General features: G+C 40.3%; 1 protein-coding gene across 5 annotated transcripts in view; it reads left to right on the forward strand.

Annotated features, from left to right (window-relative positions):
* Nucleotides 1–23,727, forward strand: part of ZFPM2 (zinc finger protein, FOG family member 2) — a 357,598-nt gene that overhangs the window by 132,523 nt on the left and 201,348 nt on the right. The window lies entirely within an intron of this gene.

Below are 23,727 nucleotides of genomic sequence, written 5' to 3' on the forward strand. Positions count from 1 at the left end.
TCCCCATTGAGAAAGATTAAGAGGCCCTCCTAAGTGGATAAAATTGGTGCAGGATCTGAGGCTACTTCCCTGAGAAGCTACCATCTACAGTTAAGTGCCTCACTACATAGGGGCGATCATTCACAAATGCCAACAGCTCTTACACTGCACTGTGTGAATGCTCACTTTAGAATGGAAGTTATAATTCAAGGCTATTCATATTGTCCCCTTGTTTGAGGCAATTACAAATATTTTACAGGAGACATAAACAACTCTTTAACTTAGGTAATGCTATAACTGGAACCCACACAGTTCAAATTGACATACATTTACTCAGAAGTAAAGCCCATTAATTTCAGTGGTACATAACCCAAATATGTTTTCATTGGATTCATGTATCTAAGCCTTGCTCCTTGAGCGTGCAGTTTGGTATGAGTGGTTGCAGTGGTAAAGGAAAGTGAAGGGAAACATGTGCCCCAGCCATTTGTATAACATTAATAGGGGCAGTATGAGATGCCTCGGATCCAAATGTGTATCTTTATGTTATCTATACTTGGAAGTATCTTCCTTGCTGGATAAGGCAAGTCATGTGGCTTATTTGTAGATACTGAGTCACCCAAGGAACCAATTCTACCATTTTAAAAAAATATTGACAAAACCTTAGTTACCATACTGTATATATCCTCCTCCCCTAAAAAAGTTCTTTATGACTGAAGCAGGGTGAGAAGTTCTTTTTTTATTGCCATGCAGTGGAAATAACTATACTTCTTCTCAGTGAAATAATGATTTTGTCAGACACTTGGTATCTTGTTTTGTAACATGTTTCAACTCAAGGCTATTTATGCCAAGCTCTGGATTGTTGACAGAAATGTGAAAAGATACATCTTTTCCCCTCCTATGGAGCTTTAAGGGTAAGTAATTGCTGACACAATAGGAAATTCTTTAATGAGAAGTCTTCCTTAAGCAAGAATAAATAATGTTTGCCCTCCCCACCCCAGCAGTCTTCCTCATACCGTAAGAAAAGCAAATGGGAAATCTGTGTCGAACACTGATTTAGAGCTGTCACAGCTGTGTCTTCTCCACAGCTCAAGGGAGTAGTGCTCTTGCACTACATGCAGAAGATCTCTGCTTCAGTCCCTGGGACCTCCTGTTGAAAAGATGTTGTGGAATGGGAGGCTTTTGCTTCAGATTTTGGAAAGTTGCTGCCATCATTAGGCTCAACATCTCAGCAGTCTGATTGGTTGTACAGTAGCTTTCAGTGCTGCTAATGTTATACTGCTGCTGACTTACTTATTGTATGGTAGTGCATAGGGGATCGTAAAATCAGTGGTCCTGAACAAGACACTTTGGACAGGTATCGAAGCTGGAGATTCCGTACAACATCCCAGAGAAATCCTGGTACAGGATGTGCTGCCTCGATTGTCCCAAAACTGTGAGCCCCTTCACAGTGACACAATCATAGTTTTTCACATTTCTGTTAACTGCTGTATACTGGAAATGCTCACTGAAGGAAAATTCATATCTTGATCAGGTAGCTCATTACATTTTAGAAGGACTTTCAAGGATACTGTTCTTCAAGTCTACAGGTGAAAGATGGGGAAGGTGTCTCATACTGAGTCTGACCATTGGTCCTCTGGCCCAATGTTTTCTGTTGGCACTGACAACATCCTACCAGTTTTCATGCAGAGGTCTTTTCAAACACTTCCATCTGAGGCCCTTTTACTGGAGTTGGTAATGATTGATTCTGGAGCCATATATATGCAAGCGTCATATAAGCTATGGCCACTTTCATTAATCCAAGAATTGGTAAGTTGCATGAAGTCTTTTTCTCTTTCCTTCCTTCCTTTGTTCTTCCTTCCAGTCTCTGCCAAATAAAGCTGAAAGCTGTGAACTATAAAAACACAATAGAAAAAAACACTCATTACAACTTCTATAAGGCTATTGGAACACTATAATGAGATCCTACAACTGGCCATAGCTTAAATGTCAGTGATTTCTAGAATATTTCCCTTGTGTGACCTCTGCCAACCTGTCCCATTCCAGATTAAAGAGTTTCTGCTTATTTCTGGTCGATTCTAGAAGTGTTAAATCTCCATTGTGTAAATGGCGAGACTCACATACAGTATAGAATCAGTGGGGTTGCAGCACCCCATGGGATACAGTCTGAACTCCCCATCCAGAAAAGACACAAACTCACCTTTTCCTCATTTGACATGGCAACAAACTTTGGTAGTATTTTGTATGGAACCTAGTTGTAAAAGGGCAGGTAATTTTGGATACTGATCTTGCACTTTGTAAAATTCCATATTCTATTTTTGGAGTACTTAATGCAACTCAATTATAAGGATATTTTTCTTAAGCAAATAACTAGTCATGATGAAGAGTATGTATTTTCATATTAATGTAACACCACAACTTTATAAAGGTTTTTGCCCTGCATTTCTACAGAAATAAATAAATAAATAAATAAATAAATTCTTGCTTCATGAAGAGCCCCAGGATGTTATATCTTTAGTCTCTGATATGACAAAATTTTACTGTACAAAGGTAAAGACAGTGTTATTAGATCTTACAATTTATTAGGGTGTATGTGAATTTCATATATGAAATGGCAGAGAATACATTAATTACGGCATATATTTTAGTGAGGAAAAATTGAGGGGGAAAAAACAGTCCCACCGCAGGAAGAATGGGAAAAAATCTTTATGGCATATATTCTGAGTGGATAAGGTATCATAAGATAAACAATCTTAAGTAAGTAAGTGAAAAAGATGCCTTGGAAAGTGTGTGTAAATGTTGCTGAAATGAGAGAAACTATTCTTTAAATGGTGGAAGGAACAGACTTAAACAATTGACCAATTCTAACGATAATACCATTGCAATATTTGAATTGACGATGGATTGAGTGAGTGTGTTTTTTATTTTGTCTGTGCATTGTTCAAAATTTTGTGTGTACACACATATGTGCCAAAGTGTGTTTCTTATAGGAAATTTTACATGGAAATAGATTAGGCTATACCTTACTTTCAGCAACTTGCATGATGGAAAGACATACATGTAATGCAAACACTGACCTTTGTGCATATTTAGGAACAGATAGCACTAGTATATTTTTAATTCCCTAAAGCCCCCTCTATAAGCTTCAAGAGGGAAGAGGGAAAAAATTCCCATTCTGTGAGTAGAAGTCCCCTTGCACAACATTTGATTTAGCCTTAATGTTTGGCAAGGAAGAAGAGGGTATTCCAGACATAGGTTTGACAACTGAACATCAACAGCGTTGAACATGTAGTGAACCAACAACTTGTCACAATATATTGAAAAGTTTTCATGGAAAGCCCCATTGAAATTTCCAGTTTCCTTTTCAGGAAAAAGTGTGCATACAATCTTCCCAGATTGTGCTCTTAATCTGCAGAGTTACAGAAAGGAAAGGCAACAATACAGCCTTCTCAGCATGTATGCAGTAAACTAAGAAGGCCCCTTAGATATTGCAACCACTGCATGCTGCTCTTCTTCCTTTTATTCTTATTTTAATATGCTAAACAACTAATATATTTGTTGGTTGGTGGATGTTTTGATGCAAGGCTTGGAAAAATTAACAAATTAATATTTATATACTTGTGCTTCACCAGTAATATTAATTGATGAAGATATGTGTGGAAAGGAAATAATATGTTGGTGAAATGATGTGATTGCTGGTAAAAAACATAACTATTACAGAAACCTGGTGTGTGATGCAAACTAAACAACTGAGGAAAGGTACAAGAAAATATGCAATATCACTTTTTAAAATTAATCTAAACTCACTCTTTAGGACAGGAATGCATACAAAAAGATATAGCCTTGTTTTTGTTTTACTACAAATGGAATAAATGCATATTTTATTAACAGCAAATGCAGCAAGGGAGGTTAATACAGCGCTCAGATGTACATTTAGCTGCTTCTCTAGTTTCCCCTTCCTCCTGTCATACCATACCTGTTGAATGTATATATTTGAAGATACTTCCTCAATTTTAATAATTATTTGAATAAATAATACAAAAATAAACTAGCTTTTACAAAATGACTTTTTAGGCAAAATGTATAATTTAGTAATTTATAACCTTTATTAATAGCATAGCTGAGATTAAGGCAATGCAGTTTATTTATTTATTATTTCAATGTATATGTTGCTACATTAGCCTACAGTTGAAGCAGAATAGCAGATGGTCACAAGTCTATACAGATTTGGGACACAACCTTTCATTAGTTAGGATGCTTAATTACAAACAACAAGCATTACCATCTAATCAAACCACTTTTGTTCAAGTTATTATTTGTTACACAGTATATCAAAATTTCCTCACTAACGGAATATTTATCACAACTTGTGTGTGAAAAGGTAAAGAGGACTGGAAGAATTAATGTCTAAAATATTTGACAGAATTTCTGTTTTTAGGACCGCATGCTTATATACAAATCATTGTCTGAGCATACTTCCAGAAAAATGCTTTTTCGCTTTTTTTTTAAGATTCCCAAAGCAACTGACAAAACCAACGGTCATGAGCATGAAATGTCTTTGCATTTATCTGAAAAGAATCTCAGCAGAAAGGGATATTAATCAGGGGTAGCTGCTCCTCTGCCAAGAAAAGGAGCAAACCCAACAGTCCAGCAGCAGATGATGATCTTATCGGGGTGTTGGGAGGGGGACCTCTTCAGTAATATCATCAGCTTGCCCTTGCCAAGTCTGGCATTTCAGTTATCATCTGTATTTGTTGTGGGGATGGGGGAGGCAGGGGGTTAGTGCTGGGGGGAGAGAAAACACCACTGAGAAAGGATGCACAAATGACACGTAACTGGGATAAAGTAACTACTCAGCCTGCTAGGTCTGGGCAGTGTTACCATATAATTGGGAATCTTTTCTGTCATTTTGAAGCGTCAGTGTGAAAGTGGAATTCAGGTTAACCCTCTCAGGAGGAATAAGGGTAAGAAACCATCATCCCAGTCTCTGTTTCTTCTGTATGCATCAGGTAAGAAAAGCAGTATGCAACAGATAGGCAGAAGAAGTTTTAACAGCTTCGTTTTCAAATTAGTCTTCAAAAATGAACTTGATTTCCCTCCAGAATAGAATATGTGAATTTTCATTAAAATTAAATTAATTTAAAATTTTCATTGAAATTAGCAGAGTTGCTCTCCTATACCAAATCTGATCATTACATCATCATTGTATAATCTAGTTTAATATTGTCCACAGGGATTGGCGATGTACAAATTATCACTTGCCCAGATACTTAGAGATGCTGGGACTGAATGTAGGGCTTTTTGTATGCAAAGCATGTGTTCAGTAACTAAGCTAAGCGTTTTCGGAAAGCAAGGACTCCCACTGACCAAGTGCCTCAGCCCCTCTGACAAAGTGTCATTCCACAAGTGAGTTGTGCAACAGGGTGAGTTTAGCAACAGGGGGTAGTCCAGGGCTTGGGAGTATTTTCTCTTCTCTAGTTAGGAGGGTAAAGTGCAAGGAACCACTGAAAACAGTCTTCTCTCAGTAGGATAAATAAAGGAACTTGATAAAATCCAAAATCGCCTACATTTTCATGCGAATACACCAGTTAAACCAATTATGAAGGTAGAAACCCAACAGGAGTGCGATGGCTATTCAGTGTTTTGCACTGAGTGCCACGTGTATGACTACCTACCAACTGAACAGAAGTTATGGGCGTATGTTTCCTTGCCCTTGCCCTTGCCCTCTTCCTGGTGCTTATTAGCAAAGCAAGGCCAAATGCCCTATTATTATACAGACAATACTATGGTTAAGAAGGTCCAATCAGTGCTATTTGTAACAACTCTCTCAACCTTACAGGGCTGCTTCTGTTAGAACCAAACCCAACAGCTCTACTGTGAGCTGTTAGTGGCTGCTGCTGAAAAGGCCCTCCTTCCCTGCAAGCCTCCTACTTGCAAGTAGACCTTGCAAGGAGGCTTCTGCCTTCATTTCACACTCCTTCTGTGAGCTTTTCTTTTCTGGTAGCGTCTCTCCTGAGGGCATGGAAGTTTCTTTATGGAGAGTCCCCATCCTCATGAGTAATGCCCTTATGGTGATCATCTCTGAGGACCCAGAGACCTTCTAGTCTCCTGGAGACCCTGGGCACTACTTGAGGTAAGTAGTGGAAGCACCCCAAGGGTGATTGGCATAGCTTTCTGTTAGAATTGCAAGTTGAGTGGCTTCCCTTTGTTGCTGCTTCGTACCATATGGAAAAAGGCATCCTTCCTGGAGGCATTCTGATGTAGGGCATCAGGGGATAATAATGGTCTACCCCCTTGTGCAGATTGTTCTGTAATAGCACAATCAGTTGCATATTGTACAGAAGCACATCCTTCTTCATCATAACATTATTCATATGTAGAGTGTGTTCACATTTCCAGTTAATGCAATGAGGCTTTTCATGGTTGCTTTTGACAGAATAAAAGGAATTTCACCTGTTGTAAATAGTGTGAGAGAAGTTTTATCAACTGCACCCTGACATGATAAGCATCAATTTAAACTCAGTGCTTTCAATCTACTTTTGCTAAAAGACTTCACAGTTAGTGCAGTATCTTTTAAATAGCAACTGCAAAATGAAAGAAAAGAGAAGTAGTGCCTTCATTAAAGTGTTTGGTGGTCTTAGTCCTTGGCCTTTAGTGCCTTTGACACACTAGAATGTTTTCTGGATTTAATGGTTCTCCTAAGTTGCCTGGGTAAAAGTTCTTTTCTCAGTGTATGCTATTTCTTTGAACTCAAAAAGATAGGCTTTCATTTTTCAGATTTGGACATAATTATCCAAGAGAAAAATATCCTCAGTACACACACGACATGAGTTATTTCTGCTTAATTAGTAGCAGGTGGGTTGTTTAAAGCACAAAATACCTGTGAAAACACCAGTACTGACCACCTAACTGATGTATCTTAAAATGTGAAAAAATGCAATATATGCTCAACTTTTTAGCTGATTTATTTCTAAATATATTTACTTTGAATGAAGTCCTGTTGATTTCAGTGACAGTTACTTACAGTAATTTGTAGTTAGGGTTTTAATGTTATTTTATATTCCTGACTCATTAATTTTAATAAAGCTGGGATAATCTACACCATGCAGCACACTCACAATCCACACCTATAGGCTGCATATTCTTACAAACTAAACTCATTTGCATGCAGACAAAATTCTTAGAAATTCATTCACCCTATTCCCCCCTCCCCCCTGGTCACGCATACACGCCATTTTCAGATCTTCCTCCTTTGGTTGATCCATCCGGGCAAGATGTTGGCAAATATCTGGACCAGGCTCTGAGCCATTGGCTCAGTAGAGAGCCAGATTTCCCCCACTTCTCATCTTCCTGGCTTTGGAGCAGGTAGAGGGGAAGGAAAGGCATGGGCCAGCTTCTCCAGAGAGACTTGCATGTTCATGAATGCTTTCTCTTTGAAGTGTCCCGTATATTTCAGTGTAAACTAATCATGGATATTCAGTTCAGTTTGGGCGAATCCATACAGTACAGGGCAGGGACAAGGTAAAGGCCAGAATGGAAAATCTGGAGGTGGAATTGAAAGCGTCTGCCTTATCCTTTCCTGTTGCCCCAACTCTTCTCTCTAAATATTATTCTCTTAGCAGTGATTATTTTTGATCTTGGACTGTGCTTGGAGAAACAGGTTTGGGGAAAAACAGATTTATTTATATACTGCCCCATTCCCACAGGCTCTGGGCTGTTTGCAAAAAAATTAAAACTAACAGTGATTAAAATTAAGACAACATATTATATAAAATGGACATCAGAACTAATCTGGGAAGGCCTGTCATAAGAGATACATTTTTAACTCCCTCTTAAAGGTGGAAATTCAGGATTCAGACACATCTCTCTCTGCAGGCCATTCCACAGCTTAGGGAAAACCATTGAAAAAGTCTTCTGGGAAGTTGACATTAATCTCACTGAAGCAGATTTCTGAAAGATTATCCTCAGAGGACCTTAGCTGGTGAGTTGGAATGTATGGACAAAGGCATTCCTGAAGGTATTTTGGACTTGTGGTGTGGTCTCTCCATGATGTCCCTGACTGTTTTGTAATCACAGTTTCCAGAATAAACAAAAGGTAGCCCTATGTAGAGTGCATAGATAATCCCATTGCAGAAATAAAGTCTAGAAGCTACCAACCCATGTATTACTGTTTTCAGATCATTCTTCTCCAGGAAGGGACACAGTTCGTGAATCAGCTGAAGCTGATAGCAGACACTGTTGACCATGGCTTCTGTCTTAGCTGACAGCTGAAAGGCCAGGTCAAGCAGCACCCTCAAACTGCACACACAGTCTTTCAGGGGAAGTCTGACTCCATCTAGAACCAGTTGACACACCTATAATCCTGGATTTCAACCCTTAACAGCAAGCACATCTGTTTTGTCTGAATTCAACTTTAGTTTGTTTTTAGCTCATGTAGCCCATTACCAGCTTCAGGCAGTCATTCAGAGAGAAGACACTGTCTCTAGAGGAAGCAGCAGATGATGATAAGAAGTAGATCTGGGTGTCATCAACTTACTGATAACATCCAGCACCACTCCTCTAGATGATCTCTCCCAGCAGTTTCATGTAGATGTTAAACAGCATTGGAGACAGAATGGAGCCTTCTCGGACTCCACAAGTCAGCTCTTTCTTAGAAGAGCAACAATCTCCAGGTGTAATCATCTGAAATAACCTGACAGGTAGGAATGAAACCACTGCAAGGTAGCGTTCAATTTCCAACTCCCTGAGATGATCCAGAAGGATACTATGGTAAATGGTATTGAAGGCCACTGAGAGATCCAACAGAACCAACAGAGACACACTTCCCCATCAATTCTGAGTTGTAGACCATCCACTAGACTGATAAAAGCTATTTCAACTACATGTCCTGCTTCGAAACCAGTTTGACATGGGTCCAGAAAAGCAGTATCACTCAGGACCATCTGGAGCTGGAGAGATACCACCCTCTGTCACCTTGCAGGGAAATGGCATGCTTGAGACTGGTCTAAAGTTCTTAAGGTTCATGTGGTTCAAATTAGGTTTCTTGAGCAGGGGCTGTACAATAGCTTCCTTCAGCCAGACAGCAACCATACCCTCTCTGAAGGAGGCATTGATGATAAGGCATAATAGCTCCCTCAGTGTTTCCACCCCCTGGACTACCAACCAAGATGGACATGGATTGATTGGGCAGGTGGTTCTTCTCAGCAGTCCAAGCAGCCTGTCAAGAGCATCAGGACTTAAAAATTGAAATTGATCCTAGATAACCCCATTCATGGAGTTGGTGGATACATCTGTGTCAGTCTCCACTTCCACTAGCACATCAAGCTAGGCACTTACCTGAGAGATTTCATCAGCAAAATGGTTGTTTAAAGTGTCACAGTGAGCAACTGATGGTGCTAAAGATAGGTTAGGGGGCACTGGGGCTTGAGACAAATCCCTTCCCACCCTGAATAGCTCTGCTGGGTGTCAATTTGCAAACATGACAAGAAACCTTCTTTACTGCTTGTATTGTCACCCCATAGGAACAAAGATACTCTCTAAAAATTGTTTCATTGGAGATGAGTCTAGATTTCCACCATCAGTGTTTCAGTTGTTGTCCTCCCTGCTTCATACATCAGAGCTCCTCTATATACCAGGGAGCTCTTCTGGAAGCAGGATGGAGAGATTGCTCAGGAGTGTCTAAGGCCCTAGTCAACTTCTGACTACGGACATGACAGGATCGCTGGCAGAATTGGCCAAAGAATCCTCTAGGGCTGACTGGAAACTTACTGGTTCCCTAAATCTTTGGGGGCAGACCATCATTCTTCATCTAAGTTCATAATTTCTACAGAGACACAAAAAGGGGGCTGTGATCTAGAGGGAGCAAACTGTTGTGAGCCAGGGTTCTTCTCCTGAGTAAACACACTACTACATAAAGTCTTCCTACAGTAGACTTTATTGTTACATGCATATGAGTTCATCCAGAGTGAAATGTTGAGCCCTCTTTAACACCAATAATCCCCTTGCCTCTTCATAATCCCTTTGGCATCTTGAGGGTGCAGCACTGTGAAATTGTGCCCTCACGAAATCTTAACTGTTTTTCAAGGTCCTGCTGGTGCTGTCACCTGGCAACAGGTGCCACCTCCAGGGAGGAGGACTTCTATGTCTGACAAGCTGAGCTCTTTATCCCTACTCCCTTGTTGTGAGAATTGTCCAGCTTCCAGTTTCACTTTCTCTCCAAGTCTTGGTAGATTTGGATATTCATCAGTTCAAACTGGCAGCCACTCCTCTTCCCCTACCTTCCCATTCCCATAGGTGGATCATTGTGGGCTCTCATCAGTCCAAACTGTCGCATCCCTTCCTATTTTCCCAGAAGTTCCCAGATCTTGGTCTGCTGTTTGGACATGTTGAGATTCCACAATAATCTCATCCTTGTTATCTCAGCTTGAGTCCCCATTGAACCAGGCAGCTGCTCGTTTGCACATGGCCGCCCTGGCACAGTGCACGTGCACAACATAAAGAGAAGGGAAGGTTTCTGTGTCCCTCAGTTTCCATAATGCATCACTTTATAAAAACTAGGTGGTGACCTGATTCTGACCTATGGACCTGTTGGGCGCTAGTTCGATCTTTAGTAGTTTTCTGGCATTTCTCCTTAAATATGGCTTTGCTATCTCCTTAGTTTAATCTTAGTGAAAATGGAACTCATATCTTTTCATAGAAATTATCTCCACTCCCGCTCGCTGTTGATGTTATCAACACACATACACACAGTCCTTTGCTTCCTCTCTGTCTTGCCTCTCCAAGAACAATTAATAACACTTTATTTTCTGTAACTGCTTCTGAGGTGCTCTGAAGTGTTCTCTGTTGTGACTACTCTAATACCCTGCTGCTCATTCAGAATGGCTGATATTTTATCTGTTTGAACATATTGCCCTGTCCCTTACTCCTTATATAAGTTCTCTGACATTCTTCAAGTCTATGCTAACAGCAGCTCCTCCATCTTATCCTGAAACTCAACTTGTCTGATCTGTGTCTGTTCTTTTCAATATGCTTCTCTTATTGCATGGAGCAGCCTGTCCCTGTGCTAGTTGAGCCACTTCTCTCTCATCTTCCATCTCCCTCCTTGAGATCAACTGCTTTAATACATCATTCTGGGCTTCCTTTACCTTCCCCACAACCATTAACAGGCATACCTCTATTACTCATTGTCAGTTCCTAAGCACTCACATTGTACCTTTGTCCACTTAACCTTGGTTGTAAGCTTTCTGACTCTGTCACTTCACTGTTCTATGTAACACCTGCCATAGGTACCTATCCTCTCTCCTTCCTTTCTTCCTATTTTTATCTGCAGCATATGGTAGCATTCAGTGGTAGCAAGCATCTGCAACTATTTGATGTTTGAAGTGGATGGGTGTGTAGATGGTCACAGGATTGGACATGAAGCCTGTCCAGTCTGTGATATAGTGATCAGGGTGGAAATACAGAGTAGCAGAATATGGAAGTCAGATGAGACATTTTTCAGGGTAAATTGCTCCCACCCCATTGTAAATAAACTGGGGAAAACTGGAAACTCAGTTTAAGTCACGTTATTTCTTTATATTCACAATTGCTAGCCCAGGTCACTCCTCCTGCACCTGATTGCTTATGAGTGTGTTGTTATAGAGCAAGTATTGATGTTCATTATATGCACGTGTTACAATATATGTTCTGCATGCAGGGAAACAGCAGTGCCACTCATGAGCTGTCTATTTTGCATGCAAAATGGTTCCATTTTGATCCTGGAAGCTTCCAAGAGTGGCTGGGAAACAGTCCTGTCTAAAATCTTGGAGGGCTGCCACCATTCAGAGGATGCTGTACTGATCAAGATTGAAGTGGTATAAAGTGGTGTAAAGTAGTCTTTTTGTAATCCTATAAGAACCTGTTCATCAGGGTTCTAGCATTTAGGGATTTCAGGCTGGTATGGGGATAAAATGTTTTTTCATCTCATCATGAAGACTACTGTTCTTGTCTCCCAGGCAAGTACAGAAAAAGAAATAGGAGAAGGATGTTAAAAAGGATGGAAGGAATTCTGATGGGGTATGCTTTGGGGTGCTGGGAAGGATGGTCATGGAGAGAAGGGAACTGCAGTTCTTCCATAGATTGTTTTTTATTCTGAGCTGGGAAAGAACTTTGGGTGTTTCAGAATTTACTTCTTATTTGAGCTCCTAAGAAGCCCAGTTTTATTTCTGAGCCTGGCTTGAGGGAGCTTCATTTATCTGAAGTTGAAACCTTGAATAAAGGTTCTGCTTTCTTCTCCTTTACTTGTATCATATGAAGAAAGGTAGACTTCATGGAGTATATCCATCCACTGCATAGGAGAATACTTGGACGATTTATTTATTATTTAAAAGCATTTCTATTCCATCCTTCACTGAAGTCTCAGGACAGTGGTACAAGAATAAAGCACAGCATCAACCACAAATAAAAACTTATTTTTAACCAATGTCAGATCTTATAATATTGGGAAAATAAAAATGGTTTTGGCCTGGCTCAGAAATGAATAGTGTCAGCACCATGCACCTGTCTGGGGAGCAAGTTCCAAATCTTGGGCACCACCACAGAGAAGGCCCTCTCCAGGTAGCCACTCCTGATTTCTTTCAAAAAGGGGTCCCAAAGAAGGACCTCCAACCCAGATATTAGAAGGTAGACAAGAATATATGGAAGGAGACACTCCTTTCTTTTATTGAACTCTAACATAAAGTTGAACTTCTGCACAAACTTTTCATATGAAACGTTCAAGTAAAAGAGACCTTCTGTGGAAATTACTCTTTCTATGAACATTCACAGGTTGAAGGACTAACCAAAGTGCCTCACTTCCATTTTAACAGCATGCTCAATTGTACTAAGCTTGGGGAGAATGTAGACAATCAAGATATTGTGGCAAGGAATAGCAGCTATTGTAATGTCGAGTTCTTTCCCCATTGCCGTATTAGATCTATGTGTGTTCACCTTTATTATAGCAGCTTCTCTGTCACTTCTGCAGAAGGACGCATTATAAAGCAGCCAAAGATTGCAGGGCTTTAAGCTGCTAGTTTCTAGGTTCTGTGTTTCCTGTTGTAGAGTCCTGAATGAATTCTGTGAAAGGGAAATGTTACTGTTCTGCCACCTCCATTATGTTATCTGTTCCAGCACAATTACACACTAATTCAGGGTTCTTTGTGCTTGCCTAATAGCATCGGATTCAAGGCTGTCACACAGTATCTCTTCTTCCTGAACTTCTTATGCTCCCTGCCAGTGGTCCTAGCTGTTACCTATGGAACACATTTGTCTTCAACTTGATGCTCATCATGGGAAATCACTAGGAGACGGTGAAGAGTTGATGCTTTTCACTAGAGATGTATGTAACTAAGATCATAATTATCAAAAGTGTAGGATGTTTTGTTTGTTAAACTTGCTTATCCCTGTAATAAATGTAGTTGTCAGCAGGGTAAGTTCAAGCAACGGATAAGGTCACAATTTCATTTAGTGACAACTTCCAACACAGTGAACTTACAAGGTTCGATTTATTAAAGAGTCAGGATGGATAAGATCACTGAATGGCTAGCCTGATTTATCTGGATTTGACGTCAGTGTTTGAAAACACAATGCCATATTTCAAGTTTATGCTCAGAAATAGAGTTTAATGTTGCTCAAAGAACTGAGTACTGTGGGGCAGTGGGAGTGGAATAATGTGAAGGTGGCAATTGCTGAGATGTTTGAAGATATTTTGTAGTAAGACAAGTCTGTAGAGTCATTTCAGAGGATGCAAGGCCTATTTTGAAACATTGGCAAAGCATGCATGGAATATATTCCTTGAACACAGATTTCAGAGGTGCACTCATTTAAAACTTATTTTTTAAAACTGGTTACTGTATTATACTGGATATAATTGGGACTAATGGATATTACCAAATAGAAAACATATAGGCCAAGTATCAACAGTTCCAGAATGTCAGAAATTTGTAAAGGAGGAAAAGATCTTTGGATTCAATGCTGTATTTTTAACAGAGGTTCATTATAGCTTCTCAAAAGTACTTTGGGGTATGCTAGGTTGAAAGATAGTGACCTTCCTAGAGCTAGTGAGTCAGTAAAGCTTTAAAGGGTTTAAAACATTGAGATGGCATCACTATCCAAGCCTAATGATCCAGCCATTGCAGCTCATTATCTCCCACTTATGCCAAATACAGCATGATCTATGCAACAGTGAATATAAAGATGAGCTTCTCACTAACATAATTGTGGGAATGGGTGCAAGTTAAGACTCTGTCTAAGCTTTACACAACGGACATACGGTACAGATGACAAAGTATTGGCATAATGTGATCGTTCTGGCCAGGCAGTCCAGAGCAATTAGCTGATATTTCTCAGCTATTTCCAAAGACTTTCGAAGATGCATTTAAATATATTTGGTTGATCACCTATTAGAAATCCTTTCCCTCAGTAATATTTTTCCCAATGTTTTGAATGTCCAGTCCCCTCTTATATCATAAACTTAGCTAAGGAAGACAAAACAGATTGATGTCTCTTTGCAATTCTTTACAGGAATCTTAGATAGTTTGCTAAACTTAGGTAGTTGAGGCTTTTCTTCATTTTTTCCCACTTAGGTCAATCACTTTGCTTTCTTCCAGTGTCTCCATTCAACAGTGTATATGTTTTATTTCCAGACTTTAACTCAAGTAATTCATGATCCAAAGCAACATAATTTCTATTGTGCTTACTCTAGTTGGAATCAACATTTATTCTTGAATCAATGAAATATGAATAATAGCAATTATGTATCATCATTCTACAAATTAACATCAGATGCATTGATTTCATAACCTGGCATTTTGTAAAAAGGGGACAAATATTTTTGTTAATTCTCTCTCTCTCACACACACACCCCTCAGACCCATAGGAAGGAATTTGCTACAATTGAAGCCTTGCATTCTAGCACAGTATCTACTAAGGTGGGCTGATTATCTTAAAAGCCATGGGATGTTTTGTAGCTGAGCTAGTGATCCATGACTTGGGGCTTCTTTTACAGTGCAGCTATCATAAGTCTTTGAGTAATCACAGACTTTAAAAGTATGCTATATCAACAAGATAAGAGGAACAGCCCACAGCACTAGCAGCATTATCTTTTACCAAAATTGATTAGTGTGTACTATGGGTCTCACATATTTTGAACAAATGTACTCAGCAAGCTGGAAATATGTATGGTCTCGAAGAATGTGTGTGGGGGAAAAACTCTTGCTGTTAAGCCTTCAGTTGAAACAAAACATGATCCCACCTTTGTAATTAATTTTAAAAAAGGAAAAATTGCCCAATCCTATCCATGTGTACTGAGAAACCTGTATTTTAGTGGGACTTCTTTCCAAATAAATTGTACACTGCAGTGCAGGACCATTAAGTATATTATATATGATGGTGGTATTTTAATTATGCTTCCTGCTGTATATTTCAAGCATGAAATGATGAGGTGTAGAAATTAACTTCAGAGACAGTAAAGTAGCAATGTGGTTAGTTAAATGTATTTATGAGGTAAATCAAATACAATCAATTTTGTTCTTTGAAAAAAAATTCAGAAAAAATCTGTCTGCTCTCTGAAAAATAATAGGACATATTTTAAGTTTTCGATCATGTGTGGGCTGAAGCAGCAACAATAGTTCATATTGGTCTTAATAAAAATAACATTTTGTTGTTGTTCTGCCAAAAAATCTGTGTGGTTGATCAGTTACTGGAATGGCTAGATAAATTGTTGCCAAGTCCTTTTGTTCGCTACTGCTGTTGACCTGCATGCCATTTCAAAAGAGGATTATATTGTTCTATCCATTTCTCCTTCTACTGTTTTCTAAAATTGTTCCATGGAAGTAATCATATTTTAAAAGGTACATTCAGTGACAGAAGGAAGATGCATTTCTGGAGAACTGCTACAAACCTCTGAATTTCTTCAGTATAAAAAGATGCCTGCACCTGAGAAAGTGTCTCCATCCTTCTCATCCTGTCTCTTAATGTGAGTCAAATCTCAGAATCCAAGCTGAGGCTACCCTGAAATGTAGGATTCTCATGAGCAAGGGCCTGGCATTTCTCTCAGTAAGAGCCAGGTATAGAATTCCTGTTCAGAGCCTCTTGCTTCCAGTATGAGCATCCATATAATTTATCAGGATCAGAATTCCTTTACTCCTGTGCTTTATCTGGAGAGCCCAGAAGACTTTGGCAGGCAACATCATGAAGCTGAAAGCAAGGACGTGAAGGTGTCTATCATCAAGGAGGAACCATCCATCCTGTTGCCAGGATCTTTATGGAGAACAAGTTTCAGCACAATGGTTGCAGGTTCAAAACCTTCTCTCACCAGGGAGTAGAATTAAAAACAGGGATCTGGGCTATCGCTCCTGAAAGAAATGCTGGCATTAGACTCTATGTTTTTTCAGCTCCATTCTAACTTGTTATTACATGAGCCTCAGACTTTGTTTTCCCATTGGAAATATCCCAGAGTCATACTGCCAGATCTTTTACTTGAACAATGTTATAATCCCCAATTTTAACTCAGTCCTCCAACTCTTGATCTCAGTTGTTTCATGTGAAAAGATACTTAATCATCTCCACTGTTCAACTACAGATCTTGTTCCTGTCTTTAGACTGTGGAAGTCACTAGTGTTAAAGTGAGTCAGGGGTGCTTTCTCCCGGAAACCTGATTTTAGTAGGAACCATAGAGCAATGCCTTCAGTATCATTGGTTGGATTAGGCTTAGCTAATTTTTTCTGTTGCTGTAAACTATTGTTCCTCAAAGACAGATGGTCTTAATCACTGATTTCATAAAGCCGAGTTTAAGAACAACTCAAGATGGAATTGTGATTCAGTAATATCAGGGTAAATGCGGTGATATATGAAAAAATAGGATCACAAGAAATGGCAAAGCAAGCATATTAAAGAGAACAGACTTCCAGAAAATGAAAAAGCGGTACAGAGAGATGCTGCATACATGCATATAAAAGAACCCAGGAGGAACGGAAAAATGAATGACGAAATGAGCTGCACCCTGAAGAAGAAATGTGGAAAGGACTTAAGAATTCACATGAGCGTTAAAGGTAGCAAGCTGACCATAGCCATAGGGAGAAAAGAAAGGCAGTAGAGTTCACATTACTGGCTAATACCCAACATCCTATGGGAGTTTCTTCTCCTGCCCCTCACCTGCCTTGCCATGCAGTGAAAAGCTCTGTCTCCACTCAGAGATGAGTACTTCCCCCCTGTTTAGCACTAACCACATCTCCCTGTTTTAAGTTTTCGGCGGGGAAAGCACTGGTACCCAATCAGCTGCTTATCAGAGATAGGCGCTTTTCTCCACAGGGGTTGAGCCAGGGAAGGGCACTGCTGACTCAGTCCAGTTTCCTTTTGATGATTTTCCTCCTCATCTTTGTAATTAGACATGATGCTTACATGCATTCCTGTTAGACATATGGAGGCTTGCTCCATATTCAAAAGTACTACAAAATGATTTATTTCTGCATCTTTCTAAGTAGCAGCACAGAGGCATGCCCTGCTTACTGCTGGGTACACATGCAAAGTCTTAGTATTTGAGATACTATCTGGAAGTACTGGTGAGTGATTCTGCTCTGGTCACTTACATGTATGCATGAACATGAATAGAAATCTCCACACAATCAGGGACCCATTTCACCTGGACCCATGATCACGTGGAGGGTTCTACTTCCATTCAGGCAAATTCAAGCAGAGGTCCTCTTCAAACAGGAGCTGACAGGATCTCAAGTCAGCACCAACATGCATGATTCCATGACCTTACTCATGTCTGTTTACTCTCAGGCTCAGTGTTCTGACTGATGTCTAACTGCTCTTACATGTAAGAATTTAACTGTGGGTAGACATGCTTACTTCTACATTAGCAACCATGGGAGTTGTGATTTCCTCCTACTCTGCTCATGGTTGCTTGTGCCCCTGTCTAGTTTTTCCAGTGACTCTGTGGACTCTAGGAATAAAGCCTCTGACAGAGTTTCCAATATAGAATTTGGTCCTCCGGCCAAAAAAAATCAGTCTTCATGCTTGTTTAGAGCTTGCATCTGGTCTGGAGCAAATTTGCAGAGGGAATTCTAACTGCATCTAATTGTATTCTGCTACAGTAGGATTTTAAAATTAGCAACATTGCTACACAGCATACTTTCTGCAACATCCAAACCCCTTGCTTCTTACCTTTCCATCACACATTGGGTCAGTGACGGTTCAGGGTTTTTTTGTCTTTTCTACTTAAGAACATCTTTTAAAATGCTGGTTGAAAGGAGGAGGAAGAGGATGGATGGATGGATGGATACAAACACTTCTCTGTTATTAAAATTCTGTTTGTCCTTTTTGCTTGGTACTCCTATACATAGCTCTTTTCTTCATCTAGTTCTGTCACTCTCAAGAGCCAGCTGTTTAGGTAAACAGTTGCATTTCCATGAAAAGCAGTGTTCTACAGATACTTAGTTGAGGTCTTAATTAGTTAAGAGGGCTAGAAAGGGAGATAAAAATATTGCTGTAAAATTTCCAAAAGGGTTTCCTAAATTTTTGAAGAGGCAGAGAGAGGAGAATCTCATGAGCCATTAGAAGTCCCCATGGACACCATGGCATGCGTAACGCCTCCATTGGGAAGCCCCTCAGGCATTGTTTCCTAAAGTAGTTCATAGTGCTATAATTTTCTCTATTTCACCTCTTTTATTATGGACCAAAGGGGAACTGAATGCTAGTTAACCCTGAAACCACAGACCCTTATGCAGAAGTTCACTGAAGTCATCCGCAGTGTATTTTCTGAGTACAAATACATTTTTATGTCACAGAAGAGGTTTCTTCATAATACCAAGGCAATGACACTGAAGGCATTGTATATTGCCTGTATGATGATGATAGAATATGTTATACTTAGAATTAACTCCTTTCTACTAATACAGATTCATTGGTTGCCCTGAAACATGTTGCTGAGTTATGAAATCCAAAACAGTAAAAAAGAACATTGGTACTTTAGATGGTGATCAATTTAGTAGTGAAATTGAATGATGAAAAGTATATTTCATATTGGCTGCTTTTTAAAATTTTGTATCTTGTCTGAGCATCCTTGAAACAGTGCTATTAATGACTGTTTCCTGTTTAAGAAGAATAGCAACGTCCTGTGCAACTGGGAACTTTGCTAGATGTTTGGTTATCACTGAATGATCTGCCCTAAGTTTGTCGTTCTTAATCCATTAAAAGACAGGCCTGCTTGTAAATCCACAGGTATAGATAAGGAGTCACTGTTTGACTGAGTCTGAACCCTTTTCAGATGAAAAATGTCAGTGGCAGAAAGGGAGTCTGAATTATTTTTTTAAAAGGGTTTTCAAAGATTCTCATGATTCCATTGGTATCAGTTAAATGTGACATGTTCATGGACATGGTTGTTTTTTAATGTATAAAAGCAGACAAATGCTGATGGTTTCATCTTTATGTAGACAAAAATGCTACTGTATAGCTTCATGTAAATACAATTTTTGATGAAAAGAAGCTGCTTTCTAATCTACTACTGTGCTGATATGGAGAAGGGTACTTCTCAAAAAGTAACCCTTTGCCCCCTGTGAAAAGTGTTCCCCTTTTCCCCGGCTCTGGATCTATTTGTAAACTGAAAGAGGACAGGCTTTGCTGGGGAGAGAAAACAGTTCACCCTGTTCTCTGCCCCAAACCAATCACGAGTAATTGACTGGCTGGAATGAACATTTGCAGTCTGCTCTATTTAGTCGCACATGAGTCAGGCTATATAAAGCAAAAAAGTCTTCCCATGTGAAGATTGTGGATTATGAAAGTACCATGGTTGTGTTGTAAGATGGGGAACATGAAGCCGGAGGTTGCCTTAGCAGTGTGAATGGCCAGGTTCGCGTGACATGTGAAGCCACACTGAGAGTATCCTACACAGTGGGTGGGTTCACAAAACCTGACAAGTCATGGTGGGTTTTTTTACCATTGTTGGTCTCTCATGCCACCCTAATCCTGTTATCATATTTCAGAGGTGAACACTTGGCTTTTAGAGAGCAAGAACAGAAACAATAATCTTTTCTATGTTTTTTTTCCACTGCCACAATGGCGTGCTGTGTTGTCCACAGCTGGAAGACACAACTCAGTATGGTATTAATGCCAGAGCCAGAGATCTGTTTGGCAAGAGCAGCCCATTGCTGCCCTTGCCAAGTGGCTAGCCAGTTGCACTGCTGTTACAGGCATCCTAGCGCTGTCTGAGTATCAGTCAACTCTGCAAAACTGCCAAGTGTGATAACCTCACAGTGCTGCTTGTGGTGACACGTGAACCCAGCCAGCATCAGTTGTTCACAGAACAACCCACAGAGTGCCTGACAGACAATCAGGTTCACTGTGGTTAGTTCTCATCAGCTTTCCCCCTTGGGTCTCTAGATGTTACCCCAGTGTTCTTTGCAGTAAAATCCTTCTTGCCTCTCCCTCCACCCCAAACTTGACGGTTATCCCTTTTTGTTCTTTACCTTTCTTTCCCCATTTTCTGAGCCTGCAAGTATGCACAACTGGAGTCAGTCTTCCTATCCTGCAGTTCCAGAAAATTGTAGTCGTGCTCAGAATTTTGTTTTTTGATGTTTTTGACCAGTCTTTCAGGTGTGCGTAAGGCCTGCCTGATGTTGTCCTTCTATGTTTCAGCTGCCAAAGGGAGCAGAGCGGAATTGATGTGGCAAGTCTGTACGCAGGCTAATTTGTGCACAATTGCCAAGCTGTCAATTGAAAAGCACTGGTAAAAGGTGAAAAAGCAGATTCCTCCAGAAAGGGGTGGCAACAAGATCTCCTCCTTAGCAATATAATCCTCTCTGTTTCAATTGTTGGGCTGAACAATTCAGTGTGTGCCTTTTTCGAAACTTCCCTAGGACTATTTGTATTCCAGAAAGGAGAGATATTAACCCTCTCACACTTTCTTGTGGCTTTTTATCAGAACATTTTCCTGAGGTTCCCTGACAGTTCTTAAAAAGAGAGAGAAGAAGAAAGAGAAAGCAGGACAATGGGATTGAATGAATGGGGCTACATTGTGGGGTAGATGTAGGTCCACCTTGTGCCTGATTTATACCATGCCATTCTACAACCTCTACAAACACACACACAGTGGGAAATTGCCTCGTTTTACTAGGTTTTCCCGTGACTGGGAGGCAAGTGGAGGAGCCACATGCATTATATTTCCACAGAGTGCACATTTTCCAGTTCACAAAAACCAAAGCGAGCACACCTTTAGATGAGGCAGAATGGGATGGAGCAAATGGATGGCATTTTCAGGGTTGGTTGATGCCCAAAAGTAAGTAACCCTGAAGGTTCAGATGAACCGGAGGCCCACTGTGGCTGGTTACCCAGTCCATATATCTCTTCTTTCAGCCCATTTCAGGAGAGGATGATGGAAAGGCTCGTTTCACCTACAGTGACAGTGTTATGTGGTTAAATCTAAGTAGGCGCAACACAGAGTTATTACATTTACAGTGTAATCACTGATTGGCTTGAACCACAGTGACTGATTCCTAGAAATGACAATGAAACAGCAGTAGGTAACGACTGAATAGGTATGAAAAATGTGAAGGGTCAGTTAGGAACATCAGTTAAGCACAGTATTTTCCTGAGTTGCTATTCACATCCCCCCAGTTTCACTCTTCACTTTGAAAATGTTGAAGTGTGAAAAAGTGGGACTGAACTACGCACAACACAAGTTAATTTTATTTTTCTGGGGCTATGAATATTTGCAAGCATTGAAATGGAATTTAAATAATGCATAGTTGAATTGTTTCCAGTATACATGCTGCCCTTTGCACCCATGATGGACACGTTTTCTTTTCAAATCTTTAGCCAGGATATATCAGTACAACTGCTCACAGTGCCACATCAGGATTATGCTTATTTCAAGTATATGAGAAAGAATGTATAATTTTCATGGTATATTTTTGTAGTTTGTAAAGTCAACAATGGGATTTCAGATGGAGGGAGGAGAACATATGCAGACTGACATGCTTACTGAAAATCTATGATGTTAGCATTTGGAACTCCACATGCATGCTGGATGTTCGAGTTGATTCAGTCATGTTTCAGGCTGCCCAATATGTGCAAATTTGTGCAAGACTCTACTTGTTGCAGGTTCCTACTGTGTTGGAAAAGATCCTGACAGGAGATTGCAAAAGCTTCTTCCGTATTATTTATCTATTTATTCAATACAGTTGTATCATTCCTTTATTCTATCATGGAAGTCAGCATGATGTACATGGGTCCTAGGGATCCTGGAAATGACCGGAACCAGGCCTGCTTAGCTTCAGCAGGGTGGCTTAATCATGTATCTTCAGACCACCCTTTGAAATCCTTCTTTGTACAGGTTCTTCTTCTACTGATCACATTAATGGCTCCTGCTATTTCCCCCAGTTAGTCAGCATTACCATCTGAACAAGCTTGTAATGACTGCAGTCCATCCACATGGTGGACAGCTCTTTTCGGAGCAATGAGCAATAAGAATTCTTTTGGTGCAATAAGAGGGGGAGTAGTTCATTCCACCCTGCTGCAGTAAATCAGAAGGCAAGACTTGGGATAGGGGGCTAGTTGCCAGCGCTATCATTAGGGCAAGGGCTGGTGTCAGTCCTTGGCATCTGCAATCATTTGCAAGGACTCCACCATGGACACCTTCTCCATCATTCCTTTCTGGAATGTTGCTCTAAGCAGCACCAACTGGATGGTTATAGGTGCTGTTTTAAGAAGGTAAGACAACTGCTGGATAAACATGATGTCCCATCTAGTCCTGCATCCTGTTTCCACCAAACAGATGCCAACTGGAAGTTGCCCAGGAAGCTGTCCTGCACTAAGACCTGTGTTCTTCTTCCTTGGCTGCTAAATTTGCTCAGAAGCCTTTGTGCGGCACTGTGCTAAAAGGCTTTTGAAATGCCTAAGATTACAGTGCTTACCGGGAGACAGCTTTCCATATTCTTGTGAATACTCTCAAGGAACTTGGCTATAACATTGTGATAAACCGGCCCTTCAAATATTCCACATACAGCAAGAACTCTGCTAGACCTATCTCATCCAGTAATCTGTTCACATGATGGCCAATCAGATGCTAATGGGAAGCGCACAAGCCGGATTTAAGTGCAATAGCATCCTTCTACTTTTGTGTGCTGGCACATTGTCGCTGTTACTGGAGGTTATCCATAGCCATGATGACTAGTTGCCATTGACAGCCCAATCTTCTACGAATATGAAGGCAGAAGGGGTACTGTTTCACTGATACTTTTCCAGTGGCAAGAGATATTCTGCAACAGTATTTTGGGAGTGGGACTCACCGCTTGGCAATGGCAGTAGCTTTATTTATTTCCACAATGCATTCTTTCTTTATGCTGCTGTAAGCAAGGACAGCAACAACCGCACTGGTGTACCTGCAGCCCGTGCATCATTCTGCATACTCTACAGTCTCATTCTGGGCATTGTAGCGGTAGAGGAATGGCAAAGGAAAAAATCTGCAAAGTGGGCCTTTTCTATGGGGTTGAGAAAAAACTTTTAAAAATCAGAAATGTTGTCAGAAAAATGCATACTGGGAAACTTTGGCTTGGCTCTCCTCTAAAATGATAGTGAGATTTAATTTCCTGCAGCAGTCCCAAGTAATGCTATATCAGAGGCATTTGGGGAAACAACCAACTTGTCTGTTTGGGCTACTGCTCCTGTTGCCTCTCATGGGATAAACCTGAAGGCTCCCAGGGAAGAAGAGGACCACCAATAAGGCTCCCGCTCAAG

The sequence above is a fragment of the Varanus komodoensis genome, unplaced genomic scaffold (assembly GCF_004798865.1).
Source record: "Varanus komodoensis strain SLA01 unplaced genomic scaffold, ASM479886v1 scaffold12, whole genome shotgun sequence".
In the NCBI taxonomy this organism is placed as follows: domain Eukaryota; kingdom Metazoa; phylum Chordata; class Lepidosauria; order Squamata; family Varanidae; genus Varanus; species Varanus komodoensis.